This window comes from Xenopus tropicalis, chromosome 9 (assembly GCF_000004195.4).
Source record: "Xenopus tropicalis strain Nigerian chromosome 9, UCB_Xtro_10.0, whole genome shotgun sequence".
NCBI lineage: Eukaryota > Metazoa > Chordata > Amphibia > Anura > Pipidae > Xenopus > Xenopus tropicalis.
In genome coordinates this window covers 85,591,882-85,612,700 of record NC_030685.2, presented here as the reverse complement: position 1 = coordinate 85,612,700, position 20,819 = coordinate 85,591,882, and the positions used below count along the sequence as shown (strand labels likewise).

Here is a 20,819-nt window from a genome sequence, read left to right as displayed (position 1 = left end):
CAAGGCTCAGTACAATCTCACGGCTCCAATCACACTCCCCGTAGAATACTACCCCGCTGGAGGTGGCACCAAGACCATCTTCAGACAGGAAACCTCTGCTCAGTAGCAGACTGGTCCATCATCACGACAGAGGCTGGGGAAGCGTATTTGGCAATGACCATGTACAAGGCTAGTGGTCACCCTCAGAACATCAGCTTCAAATCCTAGAATTGAGAGCCGTATTTCTGTCTCCATCCACATCTCAACGATCTTGCCACCATTTGGTGGAACAAAGGACTGTCAGAAAGGGTAACCAAGAGCCTCCTGCAAGCCCATAAGTGATCCACTACCAATTCATACCATCAGATTTGGTAGATATACCGCTCATGGTTCCACTGGGAGAGACATGTCCGTATACCACATACCAAATATCTGGATTTTCTACAAAATGGCCTAGGCAAAGGCCTGGGACTCAACCCCCTTAAATTCCATGTCTTGGCCCAGTCAATACTCTTTCAGAAACCCTTAGTCCTCCAATCAGATGTAAGGACATTTATTCAGGTGGTAGCTGATGTCAAGCCGCCATACAAACAGCCGTTGCCTCCGTGGAACTTAAATTTGGTAATAAAACTATTCAGCATCCTCTGTTTGAACCCCTGCATTACATTGACCTCAAGCTGCTCACTTGGAAAAGTAGCCTTTGACTTCAGTCAGGCAGGTATCGGAAATTGGGGCACTCTTTTGAAATCCAACTTTCAGTGTGTTCTACAGAGACTGCTAATCCCTAAGGTCTCAGCCCACAGTACCAAAGCACTAGGGCAATAGGGGCTTCCTGGGTTTTCTTCTGCCAACGCCAGCTTTGCCGAAAGGTTCTCCAAACAGTTGATACATAATTATGCATTCACATTGCCATGTTAGAGCAAATTTTATTTTGACTGCTTCTTCCATTAGTATCCTTACCCACCCTTACTAACAGCTTTGGGACTAACCCTATAGTACCCTGTTCCCACCTCTTCTTTTTCTCTGTCTTCTCCTTCTCTACCTCTTGGGGGTAAGCTGTGCTACTCAGGACTGAGGAGGAGAGGGGTGGACCGGAACTCCCACTCGTTTTTTCCCGCTGATACCATCCTGCCTCCTAGTTGGATCAAGACATTAACCCCTATAGTACCCTGTGCCGGGCCGCAGGGTGGCACTGAGCAGTCAATTACCAGTGGCGGAAAAAAGCCACCAATAAAAACAAAGAAATAAAAGAACAATGTCTGTGGAAACGGAGTTCGGTTCTGCTTGATGGTTTAAAATGAAGGCCTTGATGTTTTCAATAACTTTCCTCAACATTGCATTAAGGGTAACACTTCCTAGCAGCCCTAATTGCCTGGCATGCTGGTTACTTGTGCTCTCAACTGGGATCCCCATGGGGCCATAGTTCAGGTAATAATATGTTTCTCCCAGGTTTTCTAGGAGTTTTAACATTGTTATTAGACTGTGTTTTTACATGGGACTTGGAGCTTTCTGGACCTGCCAAGCTCACTATTCTGGATTTTGCTCCTTCAGACCCCCGGGAGCAACGAATTCCTATGGATGTAAATAGTTTTGATTTCCCATTGTCCTCTTCCGGAAATCCATGGCAAAGGCATAGACTCTTATTTGGAATGAGACTGCTTTTGTCCAATTGTCAGGTTCTTCATCGGGACATTTGGCCAGTGGACTGGGGGGGGGGGTGAATTTTGGTTGTAAGTTGGAATTATTGGCCTGCATGTCAGTCTGAGTTATGTATATTCTTTCTTGTGAAGTTTTTAATAAAAAAACCAAATTTCCAAGGGATTATCTCAACATCAGGCAGATGGGGACACCTCGGCTACCTCTGGAATCCAATGGACCTAACCAGGTTTTAGCTCTATACCCTTGTTGGATTTATTTTGAGACATTAAAGTTGGCTTTTGGGTAGAATGTTCCCTCTCCGTTTTGCTCTGTTTCTATTCTGGCATTTCTTTGTCTGTTGCTTCCTCTCTTCCCGTAAGATTCATGTTCCTTCGTTCCATCACACGTGTTTTGTTCCCCGATCACCCAATTTGTGCTTCAAGGGCACAGACAAAATAAACACGGCACATATGTGTGTGTTAGTGTGTTTATGAATGTGTATATACATGCGCGTATGTTTCCATATGTGTCCACGTGAGTGTGCCTGTTGTATAGGATCCCTCCCAAGGAGCCCCTTTGATGTGAAGGACCCAGGGTAAAAGTCCTTTCTGCCCAAAGTCCTGCCGAAGGGCTCTGTTTCGAGAGGAAGAATGGTCAAGCTGAAGTCATGTTTATGGATCTTGTGGGAACATGTGGAGTCTGTGGGATAGGAGTGAATGTTCTATTGGAGCTGGAAGCCAAGACCCACAGCTGCTTTATTCAGGAAAGGAGAAACCACATGAGATCTGGGACTAAGGTCCTGCTTTACGGAGCAGATTATTTCTCGGCTATTGAACTGACCTTGACTCCTCGCTCAGCCAATGAAACATGAGAAGAGCCAAGAGAAGGGGCTGCTGTTCTGCTGTAATAATAAAGGATTTTTATAGGCATGCATGTCTGTAAACGTCTGCTGTGTAATGAGCTTATTCCATCCCCGTGGTCTATCTGCCCTATTTTCCCAACCGCCAGCAGGAAGCAGTTATTTACGGAAATGTTCATTGTTACATGGTTAATACATTCTCTTTAAGTAACAGACTAAAGAAGGGCCTGGAAATAAAATGGTATAAGTGTTCTCTTTGTCAGGGCTTCATGGAAATATTACAAGGCAAATGTTTAATTACTTTGCCAAGTCTGTAAAGCCTTGTATATGCAGCATGGCCTTGTCCTTGGATGGGGGAGAGGAATCATAATGATGAAGCAACACTTAAAGAAAGGTCAAACCTAACCTGATACAGTATAGGAAATACCATACAGGTATAGGACCCGTTATCCAGAATGCTCGGGAACAAGGGTATTCCGGATAAGGGGTCTTTCCGTAATTGGAAAAATGGATCTTTATACCTTAAGTCTACTGAAAAACCAATAAAACATTAATTAAACCCAATAGGACTGTTCTGCCCCCAATAAGGGGTAATTATATCTTAGTTGGGATCAAGTACAGGTACTGTTTTATTATTACAGAGAAAAGGGAATCATTTAACCATGAAATAAACCCAATAGGGCTGTTCTGCCCCCAATAAGGGGTAATTATATCTTAGTTGGGATCAAGTACAGGTACTGTTTTATTATTACAGAGAAAAGGGAATCATTTAACCATTAAATAAACCCAATAGGGCTGTTCTGCCCCCAATAAGGGGTAATTATATCTTAGTTGGGATCAAGTACAGGTACTGTTTTATTATTACAGAGAAAAGGGAATCATTTAACCATTAAATAAACCCAATAGGGCTGTTCTGCCCCAATAAGGGTAATTATATCTTAGTTGGGATCAAGTACAGGTACTGTTTTATTATTACAGAGAAAAGGGAATCATTTAACCATTAAATAAACCCAATAGGGCTGTTCTGCCCCCAATAAGGGGTAATTATATCTTAGTTGGGATCAAGTACAGGTACTGTTTTATTATTACAGAGAAAAGGGAATCATTTAACCATTAAATAAACCCAATAGGGCTGTTCTGCCCCCAATAAGGGGTAATTATATCTTAGTTGGGATCAAGTACAGGTACTGTTTTATTATTACAGAGAAAAGGGAATCATTTAACCATTAAATAAACCCAATAGGGCTGTTCTGCCCCCAATAAGGGGTAATTATATCTTAGTTGGGATCAAGTACAGGTACTGTTTTATTATTACAGAGAAAAGGGAATCATTTAACCATTAAATAAACCCAATAGGGCTGTTCTGCCCCCAATAAGGGGTAATTGTATCTCAGTTGGGATCAAGTACAGGTACTGTTTTATTATTACAGAGAAAAGGGAATCATTTAACCATTAAATAAACCCAATAGGGCTGTTCTGCCCCGATAAGGGGTAATTATATCTTAGTTGGGATCAAGTACAGGTACTGTTTTATTATTACAGAGAAAAGGGAATCATTTAACCATTAAATAAACCCAATAGGGCTGTTCTGCCCCGATAAGGGGTAATTATATCTTAGTTGGGATCAAGTACAGGTACTGTTTTATTATTACAGAGAAAAGGAAATCATTTAACCATTAAATAAACCCAATAGGTCTGTTCTGCCCCCAATAAGGGGTAATTATTTCTTAGTTGGGATTAAATACAAGGTGCAGTTTTATTTTTACAGAGAAAAAGGAAATCAATTTTAAAAATCTGAATTACTCAATTAAAATTGAGTCTATGGGAGACAGGCTTTCCGTAATTCGGAGCTTTCTGGATAATGGGTTTCCGGATAAGGTGTCCAACACCTGTACCAGAGGCAACCGCAGACTGTGCCTTCTCACTCCTAAGGCACTTTCTTTGTTTCTCCTACTTGTGGTACCTTTCTCCTAGGCTTCTATTTAAAAATCTCTTGAACAAGGTTCTACCAAGATAATTCTCTCTTCGTGGTCAATGAGGTCTCTTCCAGTAGCCACTGTAGTCAAAATGCTGAGCTACTGGTCCTTCTCAAGTGTATGTTAATAATGCCTCTACAATTCCACCTCAAACTGAGGCTAGTCCTTCTTCTCACCATTGTAGCCACATCATTGTTGAACTAGTACCTCCCTGCTGTTCCTTCTGCCAAACCTGCCTAGTTGGAAAAAAAGGGATCTCACTGATAAAACACAAATGGAATCTTTATAGAAGGACAAAACAGAAATCAAATAATTCACAAACCCCAGAAACACAACAAAAAAGGGCGTTGAATTGTTTCCATCTCCAACTTGTACAAGGCAGAAAGGGTTCAATAGAAGGTGGTGCATGGCTGCCCATTCTCCCTTCATGGTCAATGAGGTCTCTTCCAATAGCCATTGCAGTCAAAATGCTGAGTTACTGGTCCTTCTCAACTGGCTTTTAATAATATCTCTACAATTCCACCTCTAACTGAGGTCTCTTCTTCTCACCATTGTAGCCACATCATTGTGAACTAATACCCCCTGCTGTACCTTCTGCCAAACCTCTACTGAGGCTTCCACCACTAACTGAGGCTTCTTCTTCTGACCATTGTAGCCACATCATTGTTGAACTAATACTTCCCTGCTGTACCTTCTGCCAAACCTGCCTAGTTGGAAAAAAAGGGATCTCACTGATAAAACACTAAACACAAATGCCTTCTGGAATCTTTATTCCAAAAACTCTGGAAGGACGAAACAGAAATCAAATAATTCACAAACCCCAGAAACCCAACAAAAAAGGGTGTTGAATTGTTTCCATCTCCAACTTGTACAAGGCAGAAAGGGTTCAATAGAAGGTGGTGCACGGCTGCCCATCCTGGCTCTACAGCAATCACCTACTCACCTTCTATTTTAAAATCCCTTGAACAAGGTTCTACCAAGCTGATTCTCCCTTCATGGTCAATTAGGTCTCTTCCAGTAGCCATTGCAGTCAAAATGCTGAGTTACTGGTCCTTCTCAACTGGCTTTTAATAATGTCTCTACAATTCCACCTCTAACTGAGGTCTCTTCTTCTCAACATTGTAGCCACATCATTGTTGAACTAATACCCCCCTGCTGTACCTTCTGCCAAACCTCTACTAAGGCTTCCACCTCTAACTGAGGCTTCTTCTTCTGACCATTGTAGCCACATCATTGTTGAACTAATACCCCCCTGCTGTACCTTCTGCAAAACCTCTACTAAGGCTTCCACCTCTAACTGAGGCTTCTTCTTCTGACCATTGTAGTCACATCATTGTTGAACTAATACCCCCCTGCTGTACCTTCTGCCAAACCTCTACTGAGGCTTCCACCTCTGACTGAGGCTTCTTCTTCTGACCATTGTAGCCACATCATTGTTGAACTAATACCCCCTTGCTGTACCGTCTGCCAAACCTGCCTAGTTGGAAAAAAAGGAATCTCGCTGATAAAACACTAAACACAAATGCCTTCTGGAATCTTTATTCCAAAAATTCTAGAAGGACAAAACAGAAATCAAACCCCAGAAACACAACAACAAAAAACCATTATGAGGGTGTTGAATTGTTTCCATCTCCAACTTGTACAAGGCAGAAAGGGTTCAGTAGAAGGTGGTGCACGGCTGCCCATCCTGGCTCTGCAACAATCACCTACTCGGATTTCAGAAGCTGATGGCATTGTCCTCTCTCTCTGTTCCTAAACATTCAATATCCCAAAGCTCTGAGGATTGTGGTTCCTCGGTTAGACTGCCAAATGCCTTTGGATCTCAAGGCCAAGCAAAATGCAACTCAAGCCGACCCCAAACCATTCAAACTGCTGTGAATCCCCACGTAGTTGGAAGGTTTTACCAACCACACAGAAACTGAGGTTTGGCAACTCCAAACCCTCCTGATCTCCTTTATATCCATTTTGCCTTGGTTATTCAGTGGCATGACAGCCAAACAATTTGTTCTTAGAGACAATGTGTCCATTAGTATCTCAATAATTACCCCGTGTGGCTACGGTGATTAATGATTATGCGGTTCATTATGCGGTCTGTAATTGTTTTTGTTTGCATTCCTCGCTTGGAATGAAGCTTTCTACATATTTTATAGTGAATTATGGACCCAAGTTGGCATTTGTTTCATAATTGGACTGAGCTACCATGCTATTTTCCCTAGTCGGGGAATTAAGCCTGAAAGCCTTATGGCAAGCTGTTCATATAAACACATAACTGCAGCTGGGTTTAATAAGGAAAGTGCAATATTCATTACTAGTTGCTATCAAACAGACTGAATCATATTTGTAATAAGAAATATTGTCTTGGGGGGGGGGGGAATTCCAGTAAAAAAAAAAACGTATTCCTTTGCCCAAGTAATTTTCTTTGGTCCTAACTAGGAATAACTCCCTGTTGAGTAAATCTAGTCTGGAAAGCCCAGCTTTCTGCAATGTTTATTCCTTTTCCAGGGACGTTCTCCTCCCCATGAGACTTGTCCATAATACCGGAGTGAACTGACCCAAATATGTTAGGTCTGGACAGGGTGATTCCCTTTCAAGAGACTTTATAATGCAATGCATCAGCCACGCCTCTTTGGCCTAAAGGTGGCCATACACGGGCCGATTGTAGCTGCCAATTTGGGTCCCTTAGACCTTATTAGCCTAAATTCCCCTGATATCACCCACCCGTAGGTGGGGATATCGGGAGAAGATCCGCTCGCTTGGTGACCTCACCAGGCGAGCAAAAAAGGTTGGGGATCCCTGGCCTAAAGGTCTCACCAAGTGAGCGGATCTTCTCCCGATATCCCCACCTATGGGTGGATATCGGGAGAATCCAGGCTCGCTTGGGTATAGGAAAAGTCGGTCCGGGGACCGCATCAATGAGCCAATGTGGTCCCCGATCCGACTAGATTTTCTAACCTGCCCGATCGAGATCTGGTCGATTTCAGGCCAGATATCGGTCGGTCAGGCCTGTCGGTAGTGCCTATACACGGGCCGATTAGCTGCCGAATCAGTCTAAGGGACCGATATCTGTAACCTTGTTATGGGCTAAGGGGGTCCAGCCTGAAGGCCAGTTGGGGGGGATTTGGGGTGAGTGCTTATTTGTGCCCTGGGTACCCCTGGAACTATAGCGGGGTGACTGTTACCCCAATGTTTCTATATATCTGTAACCTTGTTATGGGCTAAGGGGGCCCAGCCTGAAGGCCAGTTAGGGGGGGATTTGGGGTGAGTGCTTATTTGTGCCCTGGGTACCCCTGGAACTATAGCGGGGTGACTGTTACCCCAATGTTTCTATATATCTGTAACCTTGTTATGGGCTAAGGGGGCCCAGCCTGAAGGCCAGTTAGGGGGGGATTTGGGGTGAGTGCTTATTTGTGCCCTGGGTACCCCTGGAACTATAGCGGGGTGACTGTTACCCCAATGTTTCTATATATCTGTAACCTTGTTATGGGCTAAGGGGGCCCAGCCTGAAGGCCAGTTAGGGGGGGATTTGGGGTGAGTGCTTATTTGTGCCCTGGGTACCCCTGGAACTATAGCGGGGTGACTGTTACCCCAATGTTTCTATATATCTGTAACCTTGTTATGGGCTAAGGGGGCCCAGCCTGAAGGCCAGTTAGGGGGGGATTTGGGGTGAGTGCTTATTTGTGCCCTGGGTACCCCTGGAACTCTAGCGGGGTGACTGTTACCCCAATGTTTCTATATATCTGTAACCTTGTTATGGGCTAAGGGGGCCCAGCCTGAAGGCCAGTTAGGGGGGGATTTGGGGTGAGTGCTTATTTGTGCCCTGGGTACCCCTGGAACTATAGCGGGGTGACTGTTACCCCAATGTTTCTATATATCTGTAACCTTGTTATGGGCTAAGGGGGCCCAGCCTGAAGGCCAGTTAGGGGGGGATTTGGGGTGAGTGCTTATTTGTGCCCTGGGTACCCCTGGAACTATAGCGGGGTGACTGTTACCCCAATGTTTCTATATATCTGTAACCTTGTTATGGGCTAAGGGGGCCCAGCCTGAAGGCCAGTTAGGGGGGGATTTGGGGTGAGTGCTTATTTGTGCCCTGGGTACCCCTGGAACTATAGCAGGGTGACTGTTACCCCAATGTTTCTAGTGTATATTCTGGTTAGAGACCTACTAAGGGGGGGAGTCCATGACAAATTTTGTGAAATTTTCTGCAACGTGAAATGGGACAGATTCGCTCCTCGCTACTTAGCCGAAATGAACGAGAGGAAGACTGTGGGCAGAAGAGAAAATATTCCATGTTTTATGCATCTCTGAGCTGCTCACTCATCACAATCGGAGGCTTTTTGGGGAAAAACGCACGCGACGGAGATTGTTCTTCCCAGACTTTATAAATGACTCCGGCCCTGGATGGGGCCCTCTGAGCGAAAATGCAAAGTGCATGGAGCGGCCATTTGTCTCGGATTATCAAGCCGGTCGGGGGGCTGATCCTCCGCAGTTACTGGTATAAATGTGATTTATTGGGGGGAAGGCGTGAGAAGGTTTGTGCAACATTCCTGGCGGGGCCCCCGGCGGCCCCTGTTTTCAACTTTTGCAGTCGCACATTAGGGCCCCGTCCTACTTTGTGCCCAATTCTGTTTTAATAAAATGCATTGGCCTTTGGGATAGGGGGGCCCAGTGAGCCCCCCCTTAAGATCAGGGAACCAAACAGCAGGTATCAATCCTCGACCAAGCGCAGTCAATGAAAGGCGGCATTTGCAAAATCCACAAGGTGAAAGTGTCAGCCTCTCCCAGACATCCATCAAAATGAGAGAACGGGAGCTGGAAACAAATGGGTGAATAGGCAACAAGCTCATTTATTATTATCGCTCCTCCCACCTCGGCTCCACTCAGTCTCACTATGAGTGATTCCTTCTCTGTATATTTGTATTTATACATATGGGTAGGATGTGCCATAGTGTTTCCCTTAGACAGTACAGTATGGGGGTACAGCTTATTGTGTGCCCAGAACATTCCTTCTCTGTATATTTGTATTTATACATATGGGTAGGATGTGCCATAGTGTTTCCCTTAGACAGTACAGTATGGGGGTACAGCTTATTGTGTGCCCAGAACATTCCTTCTCTGTATATTTGTATTTATACATATGGGTAGGGGGTGCCATAGTGTTTCCCTTAGACAGTACAGTATGGGGGTACAGCTTATTGTGTGCCCAGAACATTCCTTCTCTGTATATTTGTATTTATACATATGGGTAGGATGTGCCATAGTGTTTCCCTTAGACAGTACAGTATGGGGGTACAGCTTATTGTGTGCCCAGAACATTCCTTCTCTGTATATTTGTATTTATACATATGGGTAGGATGTGCCATAGTGTTTCCCTTAGACAGTACAGTATGGGGGTACAGCTTATTGTGTGCCCAGAACATTCCTTCTCTGTATATTTGTATTTATACATATGGGTAGGATGTGCCATAGTGTTTCCCTTAGACAGTACAGTATGGGGGTACAGCTTATTGTGTGCCCAGAACATTCCTTCTCTGTATATTTGTATTTATACATATGGGTAGGGGGTGCCATAGTGTTTCCCTTAGACAGTACAGTATGGGGGTACAGCTTATTGTGTGCCCAGAACATTCCTTCTCTGTATATTTGTATTTATACATATGGGTAGGATGTGCCATAGTGTTTCCCTTAGACAGTACAGTATGGGGGTACAGCTTATTGTGTGCCCAGAACATTCCTTCTCTGTATATTTGTATTTATACATATGGGTAGGGGGTGCCATAGTGTTTCCCTTAGACAGTACAGTATGGGGTGCAGCTTATTGTGTGCCCATAACATTCCTTCTCTGTATATTTGTATTTATACATATGGGTAGGGGGTGCCATAGTGTTTCCCTTAGACAGTACAGTATGGGGGTACAGCTTATTGTGTGCCCAGAACATTCCTTCTCTGTATATTTGTATTTATACATATGGGTAGGATGTGCCATAGTGTTTCCCTTAGACAGTACAGTATGGGGGTACAGCTTATTGTGTGCCCAGAACATTCCTTCTCTGTATATTTGTATTTATACATATGGGTAGGGGGTGCCATAGTGTTTCCCTTAGACAGTACAGTATGGGGGTACAGCTTATTGTGTGCCCAGAACATTCCTTCTCTGTATATTTGTATTTATACATATGGGTAGGATGTGCCATAGTGTTTCCCTTAGACAGTACAGTATGGGGGTACAGCTTATTGTGTGCCCAGAACATTCCTTCTCTGTATATTTGTATTTATACATATGGGTAGGGGGTGCCATAGTGTTTCCCTTAGACAGTACAGTATGGGGGTGCAGCTTATTGTGTGCCCATAACATTCCTTCTCTGTATATTTGTATTTATACATATGGGTAGGGGGTGCCATAGTGTTTCCCTTAGACAGTACAGTATGGGGGTACAGCTTATTGTGTGCCCAGAACATTCCTTCTCTGTATATTTGTATTTATACATATGGGTAGGATGTGCCATAGTGTTTCCCTTAGACAGTACAGTATGGGGGTACAGCTTATTGTGTGCCCAGAACATTCCTTCTCTGTATATTTGTATTTATACATATGGGTAGGGATTTTATTGAATAAAAACATTACAAAAGGCAAAATAACTTCACATTACAATAACATTAAACAAACACAAAAAGCTTTAAAATCAGAAAGAAACGGTTACATTTAGCACAGAGTTCCATTTACATTTAGTTACTCATTTCACTTGTTCTCTTAAAATCCATCTCAAGTCTTTTGATTTTTACATTTGCCATTTACTTGCTCCTCACCGGTTCTTTTGACCTGGAAACTTGGGGCTCCTGCTACTTCCTCCGGTCCCTCCACAATGTCATCCTCCCCCAGAGACCCCCACTCGTCCTCTTGGTTTTGGCCTTTCTTTTTATTTTTCCTCCCTCTTGAAACCTCTTCACTGAAAACACTTTTCCTTTTTTCCTTCCTTTCCTCCTCCCTTTCCTTTCCCAGTCTCACCGAAACCTCCTCTTCCTCCTCCCTTTCCTTTCCCAGTCTCACCGAAACCTCCTCTTCCTCCTCCATAACTGCAGCCCAGGATTTCCCTAACAAATCAAATCTGTTTTCTGTTTCTACCGCCATCTCTTTGGGCACAGCCTTTCTCTTATTTACTTTCTTTGAGTTTCCACCAACCACCCGCCAATCCTGTTTCTCCGCCCCTTGCTCCTCCCTCTCAGTGAGCTCCACCTCTTCCCCAGAAGTACTTCCTCCGTTCCCCAAATCTGTTCCTCCCTCAGTCCCCCTTTGCGCTGCTCCCTGAGTCTCCGGTCCCTCCTCGCCCCCCATAACCTCCCCCAGTTCCGCCAGCAGGTTTGGGCACTGTTTCTGGACGTTATGCCAGGCGTCGGGGCAATCCCGGTGTGCGTGGCCCAGTTTCAGGCAGAGATTGCACCTAATGGTGACACAGTCCTTGCTTGGGTGTCCCACCTCCCCACAAAAGGCACATTTCTGTACGGTACATTTGCCGGCCAGATGCCTATTGGAGCCACATTTAAAGCAGACCCGGGGCTGGCCCACATAGAAACACACCCCCCTGTCCTTCCCTAGAAACAGAGAGTTGGGGAGATGTTTCTGCACATGGAGATGAGAGTGCAGTCTCACCTGGACCTTCCACCCCCCTATCCAAAAACCCTCTTCATCATAGATTCTCTGTAAAGGGGAGAGTACCTGGCACTGCCGCTTTAGCCAAAACATCACATCCTCCTCATTTATGGACTCGCTTTTAAAAATAATTGTCACATTTTTAACCTCCGGCTTTGAAACCGGAATAACCTCAAATCCGTTCCACACGGCCGAGCCCCTCTCTCTCTCATACCCCTTCCAAAATTCCTCCAGCCCCTGGGGCAACTTAAAGCTCAAGTCAAACTCCGTATCAGTGACAGTGACTAGGGCATAAACATCATCTGGGGTGAAACCCAGGGTCTCCTTGATCAGCCTCCTGGCTACGTATCTCCTGCCCGGGAACCCCTCTCTCCCCTGCACCCACTTAATCTTCACTACGTTCCTCCTCTTGCCCGGCTCTGCCACCTCAGTCTGGGGCAACAAAGCCCTCTCTGCCCCCCGCACAATCCTGTCTGCTGCCCCATCCCTGGTATCACTATTAGTAACAGCATCACTGTAAGATACATTGCCCCCTGTTCCACCAGCCCCCCCATGTACCCCCCTCTCCCCCCTCCCGGGAAATCCATCTCCTTTACTTCCCCCTCTTGAACCAACAGTCTCATTTACCCCATTCCCACTGCCACTCACCCCATTCCCACTGCCACTCACCCCATTCCCACTACCATTCACCCCATTCCCACTGCCATTCACCCCATTCCCACAACCATTCACCCCATTCCCACTGCCACTCACCCCATTCCCACTGCCACTCACCCCATTCCCACTACCATTCACCCCATTCCCACTGCCATTCACCCCATTCCCACAACCACTCACCCCATTCCCACTACCATTCACCCCATTCTCACTACTATTCACCCCAAACTCACTGCCATTCACCCCATTCCCACTCAGAGAGAGAGTCTCTGTATGTTGGTGCAGGTCACATGGGGCAGTCTCTGTTACAGTCTGTGAAACTACAGCCTGCTGAGCATCCTGGGAAAGAGGAAAAGTCATTGCTGGTTTGGGCTTATGTGGCTGCTCCATTTGCTGGAAGCTCTCTCTATTCCCACACAGTTCTTGCCCGGGCCCGATTGCCCCCATGGTGCTGCCCATCTCCTGCTCGGTCTCCTCTAGTTCTTTATTAATAAAAGCCAATTCCCTTATTATCTCAGATCTCCTTCCCCCGTTACACAGTCCCAGATCAGCAGCCAAAAGCTCAATCCGTAGCTTTAAATCTCCCTCCTTTCTCTCCAACACAGACATTTTGTGCATAAAGTCAGTGATTCCCTCAGGCTGCGGCCTCTCTCCCCCTTCCCCCTCAGGCTGAGCCGCACACAGTCCCGGCTGCAATGCTCGGCCCTGACAGCCCAGTGAGTTAGTGGCAGGTACCTGTGGGCCGGCGGCCATGTTGGGCTCCTCACTCAGTGCACTTTCAGCAACTTCCATAGCGACAGGGCTCTCCCCCGCTGCTCCCGGCACCTCCATGCTGCCTCTCTCCTGCTCACCGGTCCCAGAGGTCATGGCGCCTGCTTCCTGTTCCTCCCAGGCCTCCGTCCCGCAGCTTCCCGCAGGCACGCCGGCCTGGATTCCCCGGGCAGACTCCCCCACACAGCCAGGTGAGCTAGTTTGAACTTTTCTAAGTGAGGCCTTACGTGCCGGTCGCTTCTTTCTTCCAATCAGCATAGCTTTCTGTGCAGCAGCGCTGTCTGTAATGGCCGCCGCTCCTGCAGCCCTCCTGCTAGAACCCAAGCGGGTCTCCACTCTCCTACCCGATGGGTCACTCATCTTTCCCCTCATTATTAAATTCCAGGGAAAGGGAAAAGTACTGAGCAAAAACCTTTCCCAAATACCCCCCCAGACCCAAAAAAGGGCCTGGGAGTTGCAGCAGCACACACCACCTGCTTGCTCACAGTATGGGGGTGGAGCTTGTTGTGTGCCCAGAACATTCCTTCTCTGTATATTTGTATTTATACATATGGGTAGGGGGTGCCATAGTGTTTCCCTTAGACAGTACAGTATGGGGGTACAGCTTATTGTGTGCCCAGAACATTCCTTCTCTGTATATTTGTATTTATACATATGGGTAGGGGGTGCCATAGTGTTTCCCTTAGACAGTACAGTATGGGGGTACAGCTTATTGTGTGCCCAGAACATTCCTTCTCTGTATATTTGTATTTATACATATGGGTAGGGGGTGCCATAGTGTTTCCCTTAGACAGTACAGTATGGGGGTACAGCTTATTGTGTGCCCAGAACATTCCTTCTCTGTATATTTGTATTTATACATATGGGTAGGGGGTGCCATAGTGTTTCCCTTAGACAGTACAGTATGGGGGTACAGCTTATTGTGTGCCCATAACATTCCTTCTCTGTATATTTGTATTTATACATATGGGTTGGGGGTGCCATAGTGTTTCCCTTAGACATTACAGTATGGGGGTACAGCTTATTGTGTGCCCAGAACATTCCCTCTCTGTATATTTGTATTTATACATATGGGTAGAAGGTGCCATAGTGTTTCCCTTAGACAGTACAGTATGGGGGTACAGCTTATTGAGTGCCCAGAACATTCCTTCTCTGTATATTTGTATTTATACATATGGGTAGGGGGTGCCATAGTGTTTCCCTTAGACAGTACAGTATGGGGTTACAGCTTATTGTGTGCCCAGAACATTCCCTCTCTGTATATTTGTATTTATACATATGGGTAGGAGGTGCCATAGTGTTTCCCTTAGACAGTACAGTATGGGGGTACAGCTTATTGTGTGCCCAGAACATTCCTTCTCTGTATATTTGTATTTATACATATGGGTAGGAGGTGCCATAGTGTTTCCCTTAGACAGTACAGTATGGGGGTACAGCTTATTGTGTGCCCAGAACATTCCCTCTCTGTATATTTGTATTTATACATATGGGTAGGGGGTGCCATAGTGTTTCCCTTAGACAGTACAGTATGGGGGTACAGCTTATTGTGTGCCCAGAACATTCCCTCTCTGTATATTTGTATTTATACATATGGGTAGGAGGTGCCATAGTGTTTCCCTTAGACAGTACAGTATGGGGGTACAGCTTATTGTGTGCCCAGAACATTCCCTCTCTGTATATTTGTATTTATACATATGGGTAGGGGGTGCCATAGTGTTTCCCTTAGACAGTACAGTATGGGGGTACAGCTTATTGTGTGCCCAGAACATTCCCTCTCTGTATATTTGTATTTATACATATGGGTAGGGGGTGCCATAGTGTTTCCCTTAGACAGTACAGTATGGGGGTACAGCTTATTGTGTGCCCAGAACATTCCTTCTCTGTATATTTGTATTAAGACTAATGAAGTCATTAACTGGAAGATCTCATTATCCCTATGAGACGCAGGGATCAGATTGGGACACAGTAGAGCCCAACGTGCCCAGCCTCAGTAATAAATCAGATGGGGCCGGCTGGCATGTGCCCAGGATCAGATCTGATTGGAGATTAAACAATTAGTCACCAGGAGTTAATGAAGTTGCTGCCAAAGTGCTAATCTGTTTGCCATTCTCTGCTGACACCACTCCCTGCCCATGCCCCATTATGTACTCAGTACAGCGGCGGCCATAGCAATGCACCAGAGCAAAGGATTCTGGGCCGGCCAGGTGTGATTCAATGACCTCATTTGTGTTTTTTTTTTCGTTCAGCTGCTGATTATCATAACTGGTGACACGGGCAGAGCAAACGGATGAGGCAATCGCTGATGCAAGAGCCCGAAAATACAATTCTGTTGATGTTTCCAGTCATCGGCGCCTTATCTGCCGTGTCTCCTCTAGTGATTTATTGCCTCATGTTACATTACAGCACCGTTTCCCTGACTCGCTCGCAACCCAGGCCAAAGGCAGCTAATAAAAATGGTGTCATCATCACTATCTGCCCGGCTGTTTGTCTTCTCTGCACTGCTGGTTCTGACTTCTGAAACAATGTAGCAGCAGCCGGATTAATATAACAGGATTTGAAATCAGAAAACAAATATTTGAAACAACAGCGCCACCTGCTGTTCATTTCAACTGACTGGGTACTGTCAGTAGAAAATTAATTTAGTAGGAAGAGGAAAGTCATAAGACTTTCCTCTTCCTACTAAATTAATTTTCTTGTTGAACATCTAGAATCCCTGCCATAAAGCAAAATAGAACTGCTGTTCTTTAACAGGACTACAAAGACTTGGGTGACTGATGAGGGAATTTTTCATATTTTGTCCTTGGCGAGTTAGAAAAAAGTTGCGGTCACCTCAAAAAAAAAGTCATGGTCGCGCCAAAAAAGTCACGTTAAAGTCAACAAGAAGTCGAGGTCATGTCAAAAAAGATGCTGTAAAGTCCACAAAAAGATGTGGTCATGATAAAAAAAGTCACAGTAAAGGCAACAAAAAGTCACCGTCATGGCAAAAAAGTCACAGTAAAGTCAACAAAAAGTCAAGGTCACAGCAAAAAGGTTGCGGTAAATTTAACAAAAAGTCGAGGTCACATAAAAAAAGTTGCAGTAAAGTCAACAAAAAGTCATGGTCATGGCAAAAAAGTCAACAAAAAGTCATGGTCATGGCAAAAAAGTCATGGTAAAGTCAACAAAAAGTCAAGGTTGTGTCAAAAAAGTCACGGTAAAGTCAACAAAAAGTCACAACAAAAAAGTCACGGTAAAGTCAACAAAAGTCAAGGTCACTTTAAAAAGTCACAGTAAAGTCAACAAAAAGCCATGGTCACAGCAAAAAGGTTGCGGTAAATTTAACAAAAAGTCGAGGTCACATCAAAAAAGTTGTGGTAAAGTCAACAAAAAGTCACGGTCACGTCAAAAAAGTTGCAGTTAAGTCAACAAAAAATTACGGTTGTGCCAAAAAAGTTGAGCTAAATTCAACAAAAAGTCGAGGTAACAACAAAAAAGTCACTGTAAAGTCAACAAAAAGCACATTTAAAGAGTCCCATGGTAGCCACATTTTGTAAATTGTTTGCCATTTCATGAATTTTTCAGTTTTCCAAAATGGGAAATAGGAGATTCACTTCTCACTACTTACTGAACATATTCCCTTGCTATCGGCCCCACCACTCACCCAGTAGATGAACCCGCGGTATTTCGTACCTTGGCGCTCATGTGGCGCTACGACTCTCCCAGTTAATGATAATGGCGGCCTAATTGGGAATCAGTCTTCTCTCCATGGGAAAGTGTAGCTGAAACTTCCTATGGAAAAACATGAGGTGGAGGCGGAGCTGAAATGCTTTTGGCAGGAGTTCCCCGGCGATTAAACCCTAAGTGCGCTGCTTGCCAGCAGCGCTGTGGGTAATCAGGCAAGAGCGGGGGTAATTATGTCATTGTGTAAGTGGGTGGTGTTGGGCCTCCGTTGCCTTAGGTGAGGCCACAATTAACATCTCATACATTTATAATGTGCGCGCTCGGCTCTTGCACAGAGTCATGTGTTCGGTGTTATGGGAATATGTTATAGAATGGCCCATTCTAAGGAACTTTTCAATTGGTCTTTATTTTTTATCTTTTATAGTGTTTGAATGGTTTCTTTCCAGCTTTCAAATGGGGGTCACTGACCCCGGCAGCCAAAAACCTATTGCTCTGTGAGGCTCCAGTTTTATTGTTATTGTTACTTTTTATTCCTTATCTTTCTATTCAGCCCCTTTGCTATTCATATATCAGTCACTCTCTCAAACCACTCCTTGGTTACTAAGGTAAATTGGACCCTAGCAACCAGAAAGCTGCTGCAATTAAAGAACTTCCTAACAAAAAACAAAATTATTGAAAAAAAATAAAAATAATACAAAATGAAGACCAATTGCAAATTGTCTCAGAATATTACTCTCTATGTCATATTAAAAGTTGAGCCTGGAGATGGTTTGGACCCCTATCCGGAGCTGTGGAAATGCACCTTCTGGAGGGATAAATGGCATTTCACTATCTGGCAGTTTGATGAGAACACTATCTGCCTGAATGCAGATTGGCAGCAGTAAAGCTTAGTGGGGGAGGAATAAAAGCCTGGGGCCTTCTCCATGCCTTGGGCCAGGGCCCCTAATTCTGTGCTTTGCCATTTCAGCACAATAATGCCCCGGTGTTTAAAGCCAGACCCATACAGAAAGGGTTTGCTGAAATAGGATGAGAAGAACCTGATTGCACAGAGCCCTGACCTCAACCCAACTGACCCCCTGTGGGATGGAACCCCTGACTGTGAGCCTGATCCCCAACATCACTGCCCAACCTCACTAATGTTCTTGTGGCTGAATGGGAGCAACTCCCAGCAACACTGTTCCACCATCTAGTGGGAACCTTCCCAGAAGGGCAGGGGCAGTTATAGCAGCAATGGGAGGGGCAACCCAACTGACCCCCCTGTGGGATGGAACCCCAACTGTGAGCCTGATCCCCAACATCACTGCCAACCTCACTAATGCTCTTGTGGCTGAATGGGAACAACTCCCAGCAACACTGTTCCAACATCTAGTGGGAACCTTCCCAGAAGGGCAGGGGCAGTTATAGCAGCAATGGGAGGGGCAACCCAACTGACCCCCCTGTGGGATGGAACCCCAACTGTGAGCCTGATCCCCAACATCACTGCCAACCTCACTAATGCTCTTGTGGCTGAATGGGAGCAACTCCCAGCAACACTGTTCCAACATCTAGTGGGAACCTTCCCAGAAGGGCAGGGGCAGTTATAGCAGCAAGGGGAGGGGCAACCCAACTGACCCCCTGTGGGATGGAACCCCGACTGTGAGCCTGATCCCCAACATCAGTGCCCAACCTCACTAATGCCCTTGTGGCTGAATGGGAGCAACTCCCAGCAACACTGTTCCAACATCTAGTGGGAACCTTCCCAGAAGGGCAGGGGCAGTTATAGCAGCAATGGGAGGGGCAACTCGCCCCAATGAATAGCACTCAGATCAGTCAGTGGAGCTCTGAACTGTGAAATTACCCACACGCTTCCTTTGCTGTGAAAAAAATATTCCGTGCCCCCCCCACCCCTCCTTGGGCACTGATTATTTGCTCATAAAACAAGTGCTTTTTATCAACTTTTACTTGCAAAGGAGCTGTGCATCACAGTAACCATCTACAGATGCTGGAAACTGGACTCAACTCATCGGGGATTAAAGAGCTGCACAGATATCAAAACCAGATTTCTGTCTCTTAGAACTTAATTTATGAGCAGTGATGGGTAACTGGCGAAACGACACAAATTAAAATGGTCTATTTTTGCAAGGTAAATAGCCGTCAATAGCCAAAATCCTGTTTATTGTTCAAGCAAATTGATACTTACTAGGAAATACATCATGTCATGCCAAAGTAAAATAAGTGCCCCTGCTATAGTTCCAGGGGTACCCAGGGCACAAATAAGCACTCACCCCAAATCCCCCCCTAACTGGCCTTCAGGCTGGGCCCCCTTAGCCCATAACAAGGTTACAGATATATAGAAACATTGGGGTAACAGTCACCCCGCTATAGTTCCAGGGGTACCCAGGGCACAAATAAGCCCCCAAATCCCCCCCTAACTGGCCTTCAGGCTGGGCCCCCTTAGCCCATAACAAGGTTACAGATATATAGAAACATTGGGGTAACAGTCACCCTGCTATAGTTCCAGGGGTACCCAGGGCACAAATAAGCCCCCAAATCCCCCCCTAACTGGCCTTCAGGCTGGGCCCCCTTAGCCCATAACAAGGTTACAGATATATAGAAACATTGGGGTAACAGTCACCCCGCTATAGTTCCAGGGGTACCCAGAGCACAAATAAGCACTCACCCCAAATCCCCCCCTAACTGGCCTTCAGGCTGGGCCCCCTTAGACCATAACAAGGTTACAGATATATAGAAACATTGGGGTAACAGTCACCCCGCTATAGTTCCAGGGGTACCCAGGGCACAAATAAGCACTCACCCCAAATCCCCCCCTAACTGGCCTTCAGGCTGGGCCCCCTTAGCCCATAACAAGGTTACAGATATATAGAAACATTGGGGTAACAGTCACCCCACTATAGTTCCAGGGGTACCCAGGGCAGAAATAAGCACTCACCCCAAATCCCCCCCTAACTGGCCTTCAGGCTGGGCCCCCTTAGCCCATAACAAGGTTACAGATATATAGAAACATTGGGGTAACAGTCACCCCGCTATAGTTCCAGGGGTACCCAGGGCACAAATAAGCACTCACCCCAAATCCCCCCCTAACTGGCCTTCAGGCTGGGCCCCCTTAGCCCATAACCTTGATCACAAGGTGGCTTTATACCTGCTGGGGCAGCACACTGGGAACCGTAATCCATTATATGTAGAGGAAGCTTCATCTGTCATGGGTTTACACCATGAACAATATCCAACTAGAGTAGAACTGACAGATGAGGCTCCGCCTTAGGTAACTCTAGTTCCACCAGACCTGCATCTCATCAAGTCACCAAGACACTTGGAATCCATGAATGCTCTTTACTTAGGGTGGATGAACAGGTATGAGAGGTCAAAGGGAATATTTTCTTCCTGACTCCACCACTTTAAACATAGAGGACAGGAAAAGGAAGTGCCCATAAATGACTTTGGCCACTAGGTGGCACTATACCTGCTGGGGCAGCACACTGGGAAACGTAATCCATTATATGTAGAGAAAGCTTCATCTGTCATGCGTTTATACCATGAATGATATCCAACTAGAGTAGAGCTGACAGATGAGTCTCTGCCTCTAGTTCCACCAGACCTGCATCTCATCAAGTCACCAAGACAGGAACAGGAAGTG

The 20,819-nt window shown here is 45.6% G+C and overlaps 1 protein-coding gene across 1 annotated transcript in view; it reads left to right on the top strand.

The window, feature by feature from the left end:
• Window positions 1–13,645: 13,645 nt before the first annotated feature.
• The window catches only part of LOC116407773, an 880,143-nt gene continuing 872,969 nt past the window's right edge, over window positions 13,646–20,819 (top strand). Inside the window, exon 1 of the mRNA XM_031893784.1 lies at window positions 13,646–13,716. The gene's annotated coding sequence lies outside the window, so the exon portion shown is untranslated. The remainder of the gene's footprint in view (window positions 13,717–20,819) is intronic.